Source organism: Tachyglossus aculeatus, chromosome X4 (genome assembly GCF_015852505.1).
Source record: "Tachyglossus aculeatus isolate mTacAcu1 chromosome X4, mTacAcu1.pri, whole genome shotgun sequence".
NCBI lineage: Eukaryota > Metazoa > Chordata > Mammalia > Monotremata > Tachyglossidae > Tachyglossus > Tachyglossus aculeatus.
The window spans coordinates 7,839,652-7,854,525 of NC_052098.1; the positions used below are offsets into that span (position 1 = coordinate 7,839,652).

Genomic DNA, 14,874 nt, shown 5'->3' on the forward strand with positions numbered 1-14,874 from the left:
TACACAGCTGGAATTCCCCAGGGTCTGGCTTGCTGGCAGAGTCAGCGTTCCCTAGGACACAGAGCCCAGGACTGCCTGGAGTCCACACCTCTCCTGATCGGCCCGGAGCTCCCTGTCCCAATCAATCAATCAAGCAATGGTATTTATTGAGTGCTTACTGTGTATGGAGCCCTGGACCTATAGCGACTCCATAGACACAGCTCTCCCAGAGCATCCCACCTCCATCTACAATCCTTCTGGTAGCCATAACGTTTTCTTGGTAAAAATCCAGAAGTGGTTTACCACTGCCTTCTTCTGCACAGTAAACTTCCGTCTCCACCCTCAACTCTTTCCCATGCTGCTGCTGCCCATCACAGGTGTGTTTTGACTTGTAGCACATTGCCTTCCACTTGCTAGCCACTGCCCAAGCTAGGCATGGAATGGATATGCCTCTGCTTGACTCTCCCTCCCGTAGCTTAGACTGGTAGAGTACTGGAAACTCTCCAGTTGTGATCCTTAGGGGGCACTAAGAGCTTGGGAGAGTACAGAATAACAGAGTTGGTAAACACTTTCCCGGCTCACAAAGAGCTTAGAAACCCAGCTCTGCCACATGCCTGCTGTGTGACCTTGGGCAAGTCACTTAACTTCTCTGTGCCTCCTTTACCTCATCTGTAAAGTGGGGATAAGAGTGTGAGCCCCATGTGGGACAGAGACAGCATCCAACCTGATTAACGTGTATCTTCCCCAGTGCCTAGAACAGTGCTTGGCACATAGTAAGCACTTAACAAGCACTATTCTTCTTATTATTATTTTGACCTTCCCAAGCACTGCTTGGTTCTTCTCTCACAGTATGGATTATAAGTGGTAGTGATGAGTTATGCCCTCTCTCTAGATTGTATACTCCTTGTGAGTAGGGAACATGTCTACCAAATCTGTTTCAAACACTTAGTGCAGTGCTTTGCATGCGATAAGTGCTGAATAATGATTGATTAATTCACTGATACTCTGGAGCTGTATAGTGCCTCTCTTTCCAGGCCAGCAGATACAAGGTCTGGGGGCAGTATGGCCTACAGAAAAGAATATAAGGCTCGAAATCTAGTCCCAGCCCCATCACTTGCCTGCTGTGTAACTTTGGGCTAGTCACTCAGCCTTTCTGGGCCTCAGTTTCTTCAACTGTAAAATGGGGAGAGAAGGCCTGTTTTCCTTTCCTCTTAGATGGTGAGCCCCAAGAGGGACAGGGTCTCTATCTGAACTGATTGTCTTCAATCTACCCAAAGCTTGGCACAGTCAGCACTTAATTAATACCATTATTACTGCTATAGACGCAGCATGGCGTATTGGATAGAACATGGGCCTGGGAGTCAGAAGGCCCCGTGTTCTAATTCTGGCTCTGCCACTTGCCTGCTGTGTGACCTTGGGTAAGTCACTTCACTTCGCTGGGTCTCAGTTATCTCATCGATAAAATGGGGGTTAAGACTGTGAGCCTCCTGTGGGACAGGGACTGTGTCCAACCTGATTACCTTGTATCTACCCCAGAGCTTAGAACAGTGCCTGGCAGAAAGTAAGTGCTTAACAAATACCATCATCATTATTATTATTATAGCTTTTCTCCACCTCCTGGGAGCTACCAGCTCAACCTACCCTTCCCCTGCATATAAGCCTTGATCTGGGGGTTAGCCTGGAGAGGAAGGAGGGTTACGAAAGGATCATCTCCCCTCGGTACCTGGGAAACATTTACTTTCCAGCATGAAGGGGAGACATAGCAGCCACCACTACAAGAGTGAGGCAGATGCTGAATTACTTGGATTTGTGTGCTAGGTAGAAACCCGTCAGTAGAAGCCTTGCTCTCAGGTGAGGTGGATTTTTACCCTAAGTGTACTCTCTTGTACTTCATCCATTTTGGTTGGACTATTTCTAATTTATCAAGGTCACTTGGAACTTAATTCTTGTCTTCCAAGGTTATAGCCGGCAGCCATGCCCAAACGAGTAGTCCATCCCACTCTGCTCTTGATTCCAAAGTTTATCAGAAGACAAAGATGAACTTAGATTTTAAATTGGGAATAGGCTATTAAGTTAAATTCATCTCTATCTTGGATGCTGTGAGGCACCCTCATTTTTCCTTCTCGCCCTCCTCTTCCTCCCCCTTTTCCTTGCCTGCTTTCTTTTCCTCCTCCTCCCCCTCTTCCTTTCCTCCTCCTCCCACCCACCACAAACATTAACTCCGGGAATTTGTCTCCACAGAGCTAATGTAGAATATTACTCATTAAAAGCTAATGCGGACAAATGTCTTGAGCCAACCCGAAACCACATAATGCCATCACTTCTTGTAGTTTCCAGATCTTCCCCAGGTTGCAGCTGCAGTTTCATTCCTGCCAACTCCCCAAAGGGAATCGGATGCAGTTCAGGGTCAATAAGGCAACCCAGCCCCAAGGTCTCTAGGGTCCCCTGACACCACCCACCCAAACAGGCAGGTTTTGGTGGCCCTTTTCTAGTTGTCAGTTGGTTTCCCTGGACAGTGGCAGGCAGGACCATTCCTAGGGGGTGGCAAATCAGGGGGACCACGTGGGGACAATGTGATTCCTCCCCCCAAGCCCTGTGGGGAATTCCATGCGTGGCTCACTTGGGGGCTCAGTTAGTCTGTCATCAATAGTATTCACTGAGCGCTTGCTGTGTGCAGAGCACTGTATTAAGCACTTGGGAGAGTACAATAAAATGATGAAGAGAAATATTCCCTGCCCACAATGAGCTTACAGTCTAGAGCACCATGAGAAGCAGCATGGCATAGTGGATAGAGCATGGGCCTGGGAGTCAGAAGGTCTAATCCCAGCTCCACCACTTGTCTGCTGTGTTACTTTAGGCAAGTCACTTAACTTCTCTGTGTTTCAGTTCCCTAATCTATAAAATGGGGATTAAGACTGTAAGCCCTGTGTGGGACAGGGACTGTGTCCAACCCAGTTAGCTTGTATCTACCCCAGTGCTTAGAACAGTGCTTGGCACATAGTAAGTGCTTACCAGATACCATTATTATTATTATTATCATCATTATTATTATTGTAGGGGGAGAACAGTCTAGAGGAGGAGGGGGCTAACATGGACTTGTGTGTCCCAGGGTCTGTTGTCCCATTGGGACCATCCTGACTGCAGGGCAGGGACCACGGCAATGCGGCGCACGGCTCAGAGCTCTCTTTCTTCAGCCAATGGCGAAGGTTGCCGAGCACCACAGTAAAAAGCCCGGAAAAGGAAAGGACGTATTGATAGTTTAAGGCATTAGTACAGCTGAATGGGCACTTTCAGCCAGAGAGCAGTCAGAACTGCCTTTAGTAGCCATGAAGAGGCAGGAGACAACTTAAGTTGTTCATAATTTTAAAATCCATCCCTACTCTTCTGCTACAGGGCCGCTACTGATTCTAAATGAAAAACACAAACATCTCAGCCCTGCTGGGGTCAGATTCTGATTTCAGATCTTTTACAAAAAAGAGAGTGAGAATCTGACTGTAAAATCTTCATAAGAAAGAATCTGGCTTTTTGTTGTTGTTTTTTAAGTGGTCTCCCCCTCTAGATTGAAAACTCACTGTGGGCAGGGAACGTATCTGCTAATTCTGTTGTAGTGTACTCTCCAAATCAATCAATCAATCAATTGTATTTATTGAGCACTTACTGTGTGCAGAGCACTGTACTAAGCGCTTGGGAAGTACAAGTTGGCAACATATAGAGACAGTTCCTACCCAACAGTGGGCTCACAGTCTAGAAGGGAGAGACAGAGAACAAAACCAAACATATTAACAAAATAAAATAAATAGAATAGATATGTACAAGTAAAATAAATAAATAAATAGAGTAATAAATATGTACAAACATATATACATATATACAGGTGCTGTGGGGAAGGGAAGGAGGTAAGATGGGGGGGATGGAGAGGGGGACGAGGGGGAGAGGAAGGAGGGGGCCCAGTCTGGGAAGGCCTCCTGAAGGAGGTGAGCTCTCAGTAGGGCCTTGAAGGGAGGAAGAGAGCTAACTTGGCGGATGTGGGGAGGGAGGGCATTCCAGTCCAGGGGGATGACGTGGGCCAGGGGTCAACGGTGGGACAGGCGAGAACGAGGCACGGTGAGGAGATTAGCGGCAGAGGAGCGGAGGGTGCAGGCTGGGCTGTAGAAGGAGAGAAGGGAGGTGAGGTAGGAGGGGGCGAGGTGATGGAGAGCCTTGAAGCCGAGGGTGAAGAGTTTCTGCCTGATGCGCAGGTTGATTGGTAGCCACTGGAGATTTTTGAGGAGGGGAGTAAAAGTCCAAAACTAAGTCTAAAGCACTTAGTTCAATGTCTGCACATAGTAAGAGCTCAATAAATATGATTGATTGATTTGTTGAGCATTTACTATGTGCCAGGCACTGCACCAAGCACTGGGGTGCAGTGCTTTCCAGTTCTCTACTCCTCCTCGCCCTAACTGAAACATGGCTGTCGTCGGACGACACGGTCTCTTCTGCTGCTCTCTGCAGTGCAGGCCTCTTCTTCTCCCACTCCCCCAGACTCACTGGAAAAGGAGGAGGTGTCGGTTTCCTTCTCGCCCCCCAATGTCGCTTTCGCACTATCCCTCCTCCCCCTTCCCTTTCCTTCCCCTCCTTTGAAGCCCACATTATTCGCCTCTACCACCCCCTCCAGATTCTTGTAGCCGTCATCTACCGCCCTCCGGGCCCCACTTCCAACTTCTTTAACGACTTTGACCCCTTCCTCACATTCCTTCTCTCCTTCTCCATGCCCACTCTGATCCTTGGAGACTTCAATATCCACATGGATATCCCTAACGACTCCTCTGCCGCCCGCCTTCTATCTCTCCTTGACGCTGCCAACCTCTTCCTCCACCCCACCTCACCCACTCACCAACTTGGTCATACCCTCGACCTCATCATCTCCTACCGCTGCACTGTGTCCACCCTCACCAACTCTGTGATCCCTCTCTCTGATCATAATCTTCTCACCTGCCTCCTCACTCACACTCCTTTCCCCTGTAACTCCGTATTACTCCCTCACAGAGATCTCCGCTCTCTGGACCCCACCCATCTTTCGGAACGCCTCACACCCCACCTCGCCGCCCTCTCCTCTCTACCCAGTCTTGATGATCAGATTACTGCTCTCAACTCTACCCTTTCTACTCAGCTAGACTCGCTCGCTCCCCTTTCCCTTCGCCGCTCTCGCACCACTAACCCACAGCCCTGGATCACTGCCACTGTCCGCCTCCTTCGCTCTTATGCTCGAGCTGCCGAACGCTGCTGGCGAAAGTCTAAACACCATGCCAACCTCGTTCACTTCAAGTTTATCCTTTCCTGCCTTAACTCAGCCCTCTCTTCTGCCAGACAAAACTATTTCTCCTCCCTTATTGACACCCATGCCCATCACCCCCGCCAGCTCTTCCGTACATTCAACTCCCTTCTCAGGCCCCCGGTTCCTCCCCCTCCTCCTTCCCTCACCCCCAACGATCTGGCCTCCTACTTCATTAACAAAATTAAATCCATCAGGTCCGACCTCCCCAAAGTCTCTTCCCCCCTTTCTCCAACCCCCCGGCTCTCAACATTCTCTGCTACTCTCCCATCCTTCCCAGTGGTATCCTCAGAGGAACTCTCCTCCCTCCTCTCAAGTGCTACTCCGGCCACCTGTGCTTCTGACCCCATTCCCTCTCATCTTATGAAATCTCTCGCTCCATCCCTTCTCCCCTCCTTAACTTCCATCTTCAACCGCTCACTCTCCACTGGTTCCTTCCCCTCTGCCTTCAAACATGCCCATGTCTCTCCCATCCTAAAAAAACCCTCTCTTGACCCCACCTCACCTTCTAGTTATCGTCCCATATCCCTCCTACCATTCCTTTCCAAACTCCTTGAACGAGTTGTCTACACGCGCTGCCTAGAATTCCTCAACAACAACTCTCTCCTCGACCCCCTCCAGTCTGGCTTCCGTCCCCTTCATTCCACGGAAACTGCGCTCTCAAAGGTCACCAATGACCTCCTGCTTGCCAAATCCAACGGCTCATACTCTGTCCTAATCCTCCTCGACCTCTCAGCTGCCTTTGACACTGTGGACCACCCCCTTCTCCTCAACACGTTATCTGACCTTGGCTTCACAGACTCCGTCCTCTCCTGGTTCTCCTCTTATCTCTCCGGTCGTTCTTTCTCAGTCTCTTTTGCAGGCTCCTCCTCCCCCTCCCATCCTCTTACTGTGGGAGTTCCCCAAGGTTCAGTGCTTGGTCCCCTTCTGTTCTCAATCTACACTCACTCCCTTGGTGACCTCATTCGCTCCCACGGCTTCAACTATCACCTCTACGCTGATGACACCCAGATCTACATCTCTGCCCCTGCTCTCTCCCCCTCCCTCCAGGCTCGCATCTCCTCCTGCCTTCAGGACATCTCCATCTGGATGTCCGCCCACCACCTAAAGCTCAACATGTCGAAGACTGAGCTCCTTGTCTTCCCTCCCAAACCTTGTCCTCTCCCTGACTTTCCCATCTCTGTTGACGGCACTACCATCCTTCCCGTCTCACAAGCCCGCAACCTTGGTGTCATCCTCGACTCCGCTCTCTCATTCACGCCTCACATCCAAGCCGTCACCAAAACCTGCCGGTCTCAGCTCCGCAACATTGCCAAGATCCGCCCTTTCCTCTCCATCCAACCCGCTACCCTGCTAATTCAAGCTCTCATCCTATCCCGTCTGGACTACTGCACTAGCCTTCTCTCTGATCTCCCATCCTCGTGTCTCTCTCCACTTCAATCCATACTTCATGCTGCTGCCCGGATTATCTTTGTCCAGAAACGCTCTGGACATATCACTCCCCTCCTCAAAAACCTCCAATGGCTACCGATCAATCTGCGCATCAGGCAGAAACTCCTCACCCTGGGCTTCAAGGCTCTCCATCACCTCGCCCCCTCCTACCTCACCTCCCTTCTCTCCTTCTACTGCCCAGCCCGCACCCTCCGCTCCTCCACCACTAATCTCCTCACTGTACCTCGCTCTCGCCTGTCCCGCCATCGACCCCCGGCCCACGTCATCCCCCGGGCCTGGAATGCCCTCCCTCTGCCCATCCGCCAAGCTAGCTCTCTTCCTCCCTTCAAGGCCCTGCTGAGAGCTCACCTCCTCCAGGAGGCCTTCCCAGATTGAGCCCCTTCTTTCCTCTCCCCCTCGTCCCCCTCTCCATCCCCCCGCCTTACCGCCTTCCCCTCCCCACAGCACCTGTATATATGTATATATGGTTGTACATATTTATTACTCTGTTTATTTATTTATTTATTTATTTTACTTGTACATTTCTATCCTACTTATTTTATTTTGTTGGTATGTTTGGTTCTGTTCTCTGTCTCCCCCTTTTAGACTGTGAGCCCACTATCGGGTAGGGACTGTCTCTATGTGATGCCAATTTGTACTTCCCAAGCGCTTAGTACAGTGCTCTGCACATAGTAAGCGCTCAATAAATACGATTGATTGATTGATTGGGGTAGATACAAGATAATCAGGTTGGACACGGACTGTGTCCCACATGAGGATCATAGTCTTAATCCTTATTTTACAGATGAGGTAACTGAGACACAGAGAAGTGAAGTAACCTGCCCAAAGTCCCAGAACAGACAAATGGTGGAACCAGACTTAGAACTCAGGTTCTCTGACTCCCAGGCCCATGCCCTTCCCACTAGGCCATGCTGCTTCTCTCTTCTTTGTTTTGTACTTCTCGAGTGCTTAGAACTAGGTATTCACTTAGTCATATTTATTGAGCACTTACTGTGTGCAGAGCACAGCACTAAACACTGGGAGAGAATATGCAAGTGGAAATTAGACACTGGCCCTGTCTCTCATAGGGCTACTACTAACAGTGCTCAAAGTATTTCTGATACCAGTTAGCATAGGGGCATAAAATGTTAAATTAAAGCCTCTCTCAGGGCTTGGAGAACAAAGAGAAGAAATTCATGCCCTGTTGTCTAACTTTAAAAATGATATTTTGATTCTCACTAAGCCAAACGAGTAATGCCAGGGTGCTACCATTATTTAAATCAGTCATTCATATTTATTGATAGCTTACTGTGTGCAGAGCAAGAATTGTACTAAGTGCTTGGCAAAGTGCATTATAACAGAGTTGGTAGACATGTTCCCTGCCCACAAGGAGCTAACAGTCCAGAGGGGGAAACATTCATTAAAATAAATTACAGATATGCACATAAGTACTGGTTCTCCTCCTATCTCTCTGGCCACTCATTCTCAATCTCTTTCACGGGCTCTTCCTCTGCCCCTCACCCTCTAACTATGGAAGTCCCTCAAGACTCAGTTCTGGGTCCCCTTCTATCCTCCATCTACACTCATTCCCTTGGAAAACTCAATCATTCCCACGGCTTCAACTACCACCTCTATGCAGATGATTCCCAAATCTACATCTCCAGCCCTGACCTCTTCCTTTCTCTGCAGCCTTGCATTTCCACCTGCCTCCAGGACATCTCTACTTGGGTGTCTCACCGACACCTCAAATTTAACATGCCCAAAACAGAACTCCTTATCTTCCCACCAGACCCTGTCCTCCCCATGGCTTTCCCATCACTGTAGGCAGCACCACCATATTCCCTGCCTCACAAGCCCATAACCTTGACATTATCCTCGACTCATATCTCTCATTCCACCCACATATTCATTCATTCAATCGTATTTATTGAGCACTTACTGTGTGCAGAATACTTTGCCAAGTGTTTGGGAGAGTACAATATAACAGTAAACAGACACATTCCCTGCCCACAACAAGCTTACAGTCTAGAGGGGGAGACAGTCATTAATAGAGAAGCAGCATGGCTCAGTGGAAAGAGCACGGGCTTTGAAGTCAGAGGTCATGGGTTCAAATGCCGACACCGCCAATTGTCAGCTGTGTGACTTTGGGCAAGTCACTTAACTTCTCTGTGCCTCAATTCCCTCATCTGTAAAATGGAGATTAAGACTGTGAGCCCCACATGGGACAACCTGATCACCTTGTATCCCCCCAGCGCTTAGAACAGTGATTTGCACATAATAAGTGCTTAACAAATACCATTATTATTATTATTATTATTATTATTATTATAAATAAATTACCAGTATGCACATAAGTGCTTTGGGGCTGGGAGGGAGGAAGAATAAAGGGAGCAAGTCAGGTTAACGCAGAAGGGAGTGGGAGAAGAGGAAAGGAGGGCTTAGTCAGGGAAGGCCTCTTGGAGGAGATGTGCCTTCAATAAGGCTTTGAAGGGGAGGAAAGCAATTGTCTGTCAGATATAAGGAGGGAGGGCATTCCAGGCCAGAGGCAGGACAGGGGCAAGATGTCAGTGGTGAGATAGACGAGTTCGAGGTACAGCAAGAAGGTTAGCATTAGAGGAGTGAAGTGTGTGGTCTGGGTTGTAGCAGGGGAGGGAGGTGAGGTAGGAGGGGGTAAGGTGATTGAGTGCTTTAAAATCAATGGTGAGGAGTTTCTGTGTGATGCGGAGATGGATGGGTAGCCATTGGAAGTTCTTGAAGAATGGGGAAACATGAGCTGAATAATAATAATAATAATAATGGCATTTATTTAGTGCTTACTATGTGCTAAACACTGTTCTAAGTGCCGGGGAGGTTGCAAGTTGATCAGGTTGTCCCATGGGAGGCTCACAGTTTTAATCCCCATTTTACAGATGAGGGAACTGCGGCACAGAGAAGTTAAGTGACTTGCCCAAAGTCACACAGCTGACAATTGGTGGAGCTGGGATAATAATAATATTACTAGCATTTGTTAAGCGCTTACTATGTGCAAAGCACTGTTCTAAGCACTGGGGGGATACAAGGTGACCAGGCTGTCCCGCGTGGGGCTCACAGTCATCATCCCCATTTTACAGATGAGGTAATGGAGGCTCCGAGAAGTTAAGTGACTTGCCCAAGGTCACACAGCAGACATTGTGACGGAGCCGGGATTTGAACCCATGACCTCTGACTCCAAAGCCTGTGCTCTTTCCACTGAGCCATGCAGAATGTTGTTTTAGAAAAATGATCCGGGCAACAGAGTGAAGTGTGGACTGGAGTAGGGAAAGACTGGAGGCAGGGAGGTCAGCAAGAGTCACAGATGGATGGTCTAATGGTCAATTTTCTCAATAAAGTGTGTGGCCAGGTCATTAGGGGCAAGGTAATGGGGGCGGGGGGCAGGGCAACGGGTTTGAGGAGAGAGTTAAACATCTGAAACAACTGGTGAGAACAATGGACTTGGAAGTTAGTAAGGATGGAGAAATAATGTTGCTGTGTGGAGGAGAGGGCAAGGTTAAAGGAGGCAGTGATTAATTTGAGGTGGATGAGGTCGACCTAATATCTTGATCTTCACCAGCAGCACTCTGCAGCTCGAGCACAGGAGTGAGGGAAGTGTACTGTGGAATCAATCAATCAATCAATCGTATTTATTGAGCGCTTACTATGTGCAGAGCACTGTACTAAGCGCTTGGGAAGTACAAATTGGCATCACATAGAGACAGTCCCTACCCGATAGTGGGCTCACAGTCTAAAAGGGGGAGACAGAGAACAGAACCAAACATACCAACAAAATAAAATAAGTAGGATAGAAATGTACAAGTAAAATAAATAAATAAATAAATAAACAGAGTAATAAATATGTACAACCATATATACATATATACAGGTGCTGTGGGGAAGGGAAGGAGGTAAGACGGGGATGGAGAGGGGGACGAGGGGGAGAGGAAAGAAGGGGCTCAGTCTGGGAAGGCCTCCTGGAGGAGGTGAGCTCTCAGCAGGGCCTTGAAGGGAGGAAGAGAGCTAGCTTGGCGGATGGGCAGAGGGAGGGCATTCCAGGCCCGGGGGATGACGTGGGCCAGGGGTCGATGGCGGGACAGGCGAGAGCGAGGTACAGTGAGGAGATTAGTGGTGGAGGAGCGGAGGGTGCGGGCTGGGCAGTAGAAGGAGAGAAGGGAGGTGAGGTAGGAGGGGGCGAGGTGATGGAGAGCCTTGAAGCCCAGGGTGAGGAGTTTCTGCCTGATGCGCAGATTGATCGGTAGCCATTGGAGGTTTTTGAGGAGGGGAGTGATATGTCCAGAGCGTTTCTGGACAAAGATAATCCGGGCAGCAGCATGAAGTATGGATTGAAGTGGAGAGAGACACGAGGATGGGAGATCAGAGAGATCCAGCACTGAGCCTTAGTGGGATGAGATCGACCAAGGATAGGGCAGTGAATGAGTTGAGATCAGGAGATAGGGTGGGGTCGAGGACAATGATTTGTGCATCAAGAGATGGTAGTTTGGGTATGGAGGCTAAATGGGGCACTATGACTTGAGAAAATTGGAGGGGGTCTTCTAGACTGTGAGCCCGTTGGGTGGGAACCGTCTCTATATGTTGCCAAATTGTACTTCCCAAGCGCTTAGTACAGTGCTTTGCACACAGTGAGTGCTCAATAAATATGATTGAATGAACGAATGAAAGATCAGAGATTTCTGGGGGAACAGGATAGACTTGCAGGGAGAGGGTGTGTGGGAGAGAAGGCAGGTGAGAAGGTTTGTGGTCTGGTAGAGGGATTTCAGAGTTGGTAAGGGTAGAGACTGTACAGTTACTAGATGAGATCAAGTGTACGTCCAAGGTGGTGAGTGGGTGTGGTGGGGTGGAGCAGGAGGTCAGTGGAGTTGAGGAGTGGTAGAAAGTGGGCAGCAGAAGGGTCATTAGGTACATCCACATTCATTCAGTCCTATTTATTGAGTGCTTACGGTGTGCAGAGCTTGGAAAGTACAATACAGCAATAAAGAGAGACAATTCTTGCCCACAGCGGGCTCACAGTCTACAGGGGGCAGGGAGGCAGACATCAATACAAGTAAATAGATGTCAGTATAAATAAATGGAATTATAGATATATACATATGTGCTGTGGGGTGGGGGGAGAGCAAAGGGAGCAAGTCAGGGTGACGCAGAAGGGAGTGGGAGCTGAGGAAAAGTGGGGCTTAGTCTGGGAAGGCTTCTTGGAGGAGGTGCACCTTCAGTAGGACTTTGAAGGGGGGAAGAGTGATTGGCAGATTTGAAGCTTCCCGACCCTATTCTGTGAGTTCGAATCTCCTTTATATTGATTCTACCTTAGGGTGTGATAGTAAAATATTCCTTGCTCAATTCCCCAGGCCCGAGATTGATTTTTGTTTTTCCATTCCTCATTCTACTTCCTTCCTTTCTGCCTTCTTTCTCACTCCCATCTGCCCATCTTCCTGTTCTTTCTGTCTCTCTGTCTTTCTCTCTCTCTTTCTCAATATATATCTATTTCTTCATTTCTTCCCACTGAGAGAGATAATAATAATAATAATAATAATAATAATAATAATGATAATAATGATGGCATTTGTTAAGCACTTACTATGTGCAAAGCACCATTCTAAGCACTGGGGAGGATACAAGGTGATCAGGTTGTCCCTATGTGGGGCTCACAGTCTTCATCCCCATTTTACAGATGAGGTAATTGAGGCATAGAGAAGTTAAGTCCCTAAGGATCAATGTAGAGATGGAGAAAGTGAGAAAGAATGTGAGATAGGGATCAAAATGGTTCAGGAATTTGGAGGTGGGGTGTGGGGGGCAGCATCTGGAGTGGGTGGTAGAGATGGATGATATGGGCTTCAAAGGAAGGGATCAAGAGGGATGGGGGGAGGTGGGATGATGCTAAAAGCAGCATTGGGGAGTGAGAAAGAAGCCCAGTCTTCTTCATTTCCTAATGAGTCTTGGAGAGTGGGAGAAGATGAGCCCCTCTCTAAAGAGAGCCGCAGGGGAGACAGTGCCATCTGGGGAGAGCCAGGTTTAAAGCAAAGGTATTATTGGAAATGAAGTACTAGATAAAGTACTTTGTGTCATACACTGTGTTCCCACCTGAAATAATCTAACTTGCTAAATTACATCAGATAATTTAATTTAAGAATGAGGCAAGATGGGCCTTGTAGCGATCAAGAAACAACCAGAACCCTGATAACTCTCAGCTGAATAAATTCCTTGTGGCATGATTACCTCAACAATTCATGTGTCCTTGTTGCTAATGTGCAATCACTCTAGCCCCAGAATAAATCTTTTTTTTTAAGATGAGGGCAGGGATGTGATGAGAAGATAAAGATTTTAGAGAAAAGTAGAAGCTGATCTATGCAGCCCAAGTAGGTGATTTCATCTTTCTGGAACAATTCGAGGTAGGATCTGGGTTTTTTTCTTGTTGCTGGAAGTCACCTTGATGGTCACCCACCCCGTTCCCCACCCTTTTTTTCTTTGACAGCCTACATCATTTTTCTAAATTGGCTTGCAGCAGTCTTGATAGAAAGAGCCACTTAACCAATAAGCTTTCCCCGACTAAGCCCTCTTTTTCCAAATCTCTCTCCCTTCTGCCTCACTTATGCGCTTGGATCTGTACCCTTTAAGCACTTGATATCCACACCACCCTCAGCCCCACAGCATTTATGGACATATACCATTTATTTATTTATTTATTTTAATATCTGTCTCCCCTTCTAGACTGTAAGATCCTTGTGGTCGGGGATCCTGTCCACCAGCTCTGTTGTACCTTATTCTCCCAAGCACTTAGTACAGTGGTCTGCACACAGTAAGCTCTCAATACTGACGATGTGGTATTTGTTAAGCGCTTCCTATGTGTCAAGCACTGTTCTAAGCATTGGGGTAGATACGAGCTAATCAGGCTGGACACAGTCCCTGTCCCAAATGGGGCTCACAGTCTTAATTCTCATTTTACAGATGAGGTAGCTGAGCCACAGAGAAATTAAGTGACTTGCCCAAGGTCACATAGCAGACAAGTGGCAGAGCAGGGATTAGAACCCAGGTCCATCTTACTCTCAGGCTCATGCTCTATCCACTATGCCGCATTTATTGATTGATTAACTTTTCTGTGCCTCAATTTCCTCACCTGTTCTCCTTCCCCCTTAGATTGTGAGCCCCTTGTGGGACAAGAACTGTGACTGATTTGATTGTGTTTTATCTACCCCAGCACTTAGTACAGTGCTTGGCACAAAGTCAGCACTTAAAACCACAATTAGTTTTAGTTATTAGGATGATGAAGTTTGAGAAAGCATCAGGTGACATCTGTAGAGAGACAAGAAACTAAGGAGACAGAGAAAATAGGGTTAGAGGATAGAAAAATGGAGGAAGCTAAGAAAAAGAGGAGAAAGGAAGAGGCCTAAAGACAGAGTGATTGGGATACGCACAGAGTGAAATTTGTTAAGCACTTACTATGTGCCAAGCACTGTATTAAGCTCTTGGGTAGATATAGTCCCTCTCCCTGTTCCACAGGGGAAATCACAATCTAAGTAGGAGGGAAGAGAGGTATTTAATCCCTATTTTACAGATGAGGAAATTGAGGTTGAGAAGGTAAGTGGCATGCCCAAGGTCACGCAGCAGGCAAATGGCGGAGCTGGGATTAGAACCTATGTCTTCTGCCTCTTAGGCCTGTACTCTTTCCATTAGGCCATGCTGAAAAGACTGAGAGGGACAGACATGGAGCAGAAAAGAAAGGCATAAAAACCAACAGTGGGAGGGCAAAAGGTGATAAACAACTTTTTCTTCTCATTCCTCCAGCACTGAAACTCTCTTGATGCTGGGCTCCACCTTTTCTCCTAGCAGTTGCTTATGAGAGGGAAGGTGGAGGAAGTGCTTGCTCACTCAGCATTTTCTCTCCCCAGGCTGGGCTCATTCATTCATTCATTCAATCGTATTTATTGAGCGCTTACTGTGTGCAGAGCACTGTACTAAGCACTTGGGAAGTGCAAGTTGGCAACATATAGAGATGGTCCCTATCCAACAACAGGCTCACAGTCTAGAAGGGGGAGACGGACAACAAAACAAAATATATTAACAAAATAAAATAAATAGAATAGTAAATATGTACAAGTAAAATAAATAGAGTAATAAATCTGTACAAACAT

At 47.7% G+C, this 14,874-nt stretch overlaps 1 non-coding gene across 1 annotated transcript; it reads right to left on the reverse strand.

Moving 5' to 3' along the window:
* Window positions 1–366: 366 nt before the first annotated feature.
* LOC119948638 lies at window positions 367–504 on the reverse strand. Its single transcript, XR_005457022.1, has one exon. It is a non-coding gene; the product is annotated as a small nucleolar RNA SNORA7 (small nucleolar RNA).
* Window positions 505–14,874: the final 14,370 nt, after the last annotated feature.